Genomic DNA, 4,538 nt, shown 5'->3' with positions numbered 1-4,538 from the left:
TTAGGAGCAGCTGGTGAGCTTGAACCATCAACCTTGCGGTTCAAACCAGCTTTGCAATCCAGCTCATTAACCCACAGCACCACACCAGGATGTCATATGTTGTTGTTGTTAGGTGCCGTAGAGTCAGTACCAACTCATAGTGACCTTATGCACAGCAGAACAAAACACTGCCCAATCCTGGGCCAACTTCACTTCTGTTGACACGCTTGAGCCCATTGATGCTGCCACTTGGCCATTCCATCTCGTTGGGGGTCTTCCTCTTTTTCTCTGAACCTCCACCTTACCAAACATGATATTCTTCTCCAGCAACTGGTCCCTATATAGGTGTCTTAAATTCTGTGTGTCCATTGCGAAGGATTATTGAACCCACATGAGTAGAGAAGGTTGTGGAAGGTATGGTTAGTGTTTCATATTTTACACCCTGCCAACACCTTGATTTTGGACCTCTAGCCACTGGAGCTGAGGAAGAATAAATTTCTGTTGTTTTAAGTCACACTGTGGTAATTTTATGGCAACCTTAGGAAATTAATGCATTTGGTTACTAAATTTCTCCATTTTTTCTATGTATCTCTAAAATGGGTCTAAAGGCAGATGGGATAGAAGGAATGTATTCCCAGTCTTTCAATTTCTTATGGAGAAAGCAAGCACATAATGATATGGTTGTTGTTGTTGTTGTTATGTGGTGCATGTTCCAATTTTGAATGTTGTATATAGTCATTTTTATTAATTTTTATTATTTTTGGCCTCATGCAAACTAAAATATACTTAAATTTGCCCCTGTTGGTTGACTTCATATGGATTTCTTGTTACAAAAACTGATTTATAGAACAGACATATATTGCCAACACACCAGTAAAGATTTTAAAACAAAATTTTTGTTTGAATCATTTGTAGAATAACTACGTACTTCCATGTGACTACCAAGTCTGAACTAAATCTAAAATTTAAAAGATAAAATATCCCCTTTATGGTTATGATATTCTCTTTCCAGACACTTTCTATTTCTAGACAACAGATAGAAAAATTAAGAGGGATAAATAGTAAGGCAGTAATGAAGTATTGTAAATTTGGAAATATTTTATTTTTCCCTTTTAAAATAGAATTGGTTTAAAAAGCTAATTGTTACAGAGAGAAATTAAGATCACCTGGAATTGAAAGCGCCTTCTATGAATAGATCCAGGGACTCTATATTTGCCAAGTTGATGTGATTTCTCTTTCCCCCCTGGCAAATTTCATCCTGAATCTTTACTTTTCCTGTGTGGTAAAAGTAGATTTTCTTCTAGAGGAACTTAAAATATTCAGTTTATTATTTTGAACTATCAGAAATCTTGTTCACAGGGATAATATTTGTAAAGCTTTTTGTTTTTTTCATAAGTTGAAAACTTTTATTTTGTTAAAATGTACAAATAGAAATAATACAACAGTTCACACATTCTCTGGTTTCTAAACACTTAATCATCAATATTTTCTATAGAAGCTGTTGGTCTTTTATGGCTCAGGAATAGTTCAGATGTCTGATAGTCTATAATAATCCAAGTCTCTTCTTTATACTCACTGATTTCACTGATATTTTCATATGTCTTGTCGAATGTTTTCTTTGCCTTGCCATGTTGCTGTTTAATTTGATAGATTTCATTTTCTACTTTCACAATAGTCAGTTCAATGTCAAAGTTCTTACTAACCAGGAATAGTCTGGTTGATTCCATTCCTCTCAATTTAGATCCAGCTGTTAGTTGCTTGCTCTTTCTTGAAAATGTTTTCTTAACTTTTGGAGTTCTTTCCTGGTGTGTTTAATCATATGACCTAAATTTTCATTATGTACTTTCCAAGCATTAAATCTATTCTGTGACAATCGTTTCAGATTTTCTGTTCGAATCACTTGTGTTCTAACTGGGCCAAAGAATTGCTCACACATCACTGTGATGCAGTAATATCATTTTTCTAAGGAAGGGCCTGGAAGTTCATATAGTTTCATACTGAACAATTCAATTGGTTGTTGAGCAACTAATTTTGCACATACATTTCTCATCACATCGATTTCAAAAGCAGACTAATCTGAGATGTCAGGTAGCTCAGGTAGTTCTTTGTAGGTCAGTATCTTCAAGTTTCCTCCCAAGCTTCCTGCACATCAGGCACTTGGTAACCCTGAAAAAATTAGGGTAACACATCCACCACAATCTTTCTAACCACCAAACCTGTGCTCACCTTGTGGGGAGCATTTAAAAGTTTTCATTAAGTAATTTTTGACATGAGAGTAAGAAAATGGCCCAAGCCTGGGACACAAATACGTTCAGTGGGCAAATCATGTTTTATGATGAAGCACTTGACATTTTCACTATCTGGATTTTTAAATAAGTAAAAGTATATTAAAAATGCCTACCTTTAAGTTTTTATAGTTAGTGCCAATTGGCATATTTATGGTAGCCATCACTCCATTTACAAAGATCTGGATTTTGCCAAGTATTTGGTTACTATGCAAGCCCATCAGTTTTAGGCATTGTATGGATTGGCTTGTGTCTTAAAAATATATGCTGAGGTACCTGTGATTGTAACCATGTTTGCGAACACAGCTTTTCTTTTGTTATGTTACTAAAGTCATACCAGAGTAGGGTGGATCCCAAACTTAATCAGTTCTGAGTTGTAGTTGTGATGGCCGTGAAGTCGGTTCCGACTCATTGCGACCCTCTACGGGGTTTCTAAGGCTGTAAATCTTTATGGGAGAAGAAAGCCTCATCTTTCTCCCACGGAACAGCTGGTAGTTTCGAACTGCTGACAGTGAGGTTTGCAGCCTGATTCGTAACCACTTCACTAATGCTTACAAAAGGAACAGAATATTCACAGAGACATACACATACACAGGGAAGACAGATGCCATTATCCATCTACGAGGCCAGGAATGCCAAGGATTGTTGGCAGCTATTAGCAATGAAAAGAGACCAACAAGAACCTTTCCTAGAGTTGACAGAGAGAACTTAGCCCTGGTGAATCCCTGGATTCAGACTACTCATCTCTAAAACTGTGAAACAATCCATTTCTGTTTTTTAAATCCATCTACTTGTGGTATTCTTTTGTTTAAGTAGCTCTAGATATCATGTTTGGAAAGGTGGGGGTGAGAGAAAAAGAGAAAGTCTCCCAACGAGATGGATTGGCCAAGTGGCAGCATCGATGGACTCAAGCGTGGCAACAGTAGTGAGGTTGGCCCAGGATCGGGCAGTGTTTCATTCTGCTGTGCATAAGGTCTCTGTGGGTCAGTACCAACTCGATGGCACCTAACAACAACAAGGTAACTAAGACAGGCATCATATCAAATGCATGGCTCAGGGCCAAAGTAGAATATAACCTGGCCATTTTAAGGTTCTTGAAAAGTATTGGATTTAATATTTCTAAAAAATCTCAGTTGCATCTTTTGGTTTTCTGAATGACCTAGGATTCCTAATTTTTTCACCTTTTTATTAGGATCATTTAGAATTATTTGCTAAAGTGGTTAGAAGAGGTTTCTCCAAGGATTTAAAACCAGTTTAATTACCTCTGGCTCTCCTTTTTCTCCCCATAACCACCAATATCACATTTAATACTTAATACATATTTATGATATGCCAAGAACTATAGGAAAGGCAAATTTTCTTCCCTTGAGATAGTAGTTTAAGCTATTATATTACTTTTACCTTCTTATCATGGGTGTTTGGGGAACATTTTTCTATATTGCCTGTATACAAATTAGCAGTAAATGTATGTGCTGTTATACACCTGAGAATGGGAAATTTTATGTACAAATTAAATTGGCTGATTGTGAAAGGAATGGTAAACAAGAGCTGCTGTTCCTGTTGTCTGTAATGCTGGACTTGAAAATGGAAACATTTGGCAAAATTTTAAAGGAAGGGAAATAGGAACATGTACAAAGGAGGGAAAAGGACAAACAAACTGATACTCAAGAGTGAAAACCCTACTCCCAAAACAGCTAATAAAAACCTAAATTCCTACTGAAAAAAAAAAAATCTTTTAATTATTCATGAAATACTCCCTACAATTACCTCATGGTGTATGTTCTCCATAGTTGTAACATGCCAAGCCAATAACCGAAATCTGTTTTACTATGAATGTGTCACTGGTGGTCTTTGACTGCAGAGAATAAACAAGGCACAGGCCTAGCATTACAATTCCTGTATATTTTCCTTTTAAAATGTGTCAAAACTTGCTTATAAAACTTAAGATTTCTGGGCTCAACCCTAGATTATCTGAATCTAAGCATCTGCCCAGCCCCAGGAATATGCATTTTAACAACCACCCCAGGTAATTCTTGTAAGTATCATTCATAAATAAGTCTGAGCAATTGCTTGATATTCTTTCCCTTTATGTTCAAGAGATATGCATCTAAGGGAGAATGATACTATGCATCTTACCCAAATCTGCACCCATCTCAATGGGAGATGGCATTTAAAAGCTGACAAGCTTAAAAAATATACTATGGCAATAAAACAATATATGATAGAATGAATGTAAAACTAATGTTCTCCCATGTAAACTATCACATAATTCAC

At 36.3% G+C, this 4,538-nt stretch overlaps 1 pseudogene; it reads right to left on the bottom strand.

The window, feature by feature from the left end:
* Positions 1-1,572: 1,572 nt before the first annotated feature.
* Positions 1,573-4,538, bottom strand: part of LOC102837596 — a 5,212-nt pseudogene continuing 2,246 nt past the window's right edge.

Source organism: Chrysochloris asiatica, unplaced genomic scaffold (genome assembly GCF_000296735.1).
Source record: "Chrysochloris asiatica unplaced genomic scaffold, ChrAsi1.0 scaffold00066, whole genome shotgun sequence".
In the NCBI taxonomy this organism is placed as follows: Eukaryota; Metazoa; Chordata; class Mammalia; order Afrosoricida; family Chrysochloridae; genus Chrysochloris; species Chrysochloris asiatica.
This window is presented reverse-complemented; position numbering and strand designations above follow the sequence as displayed.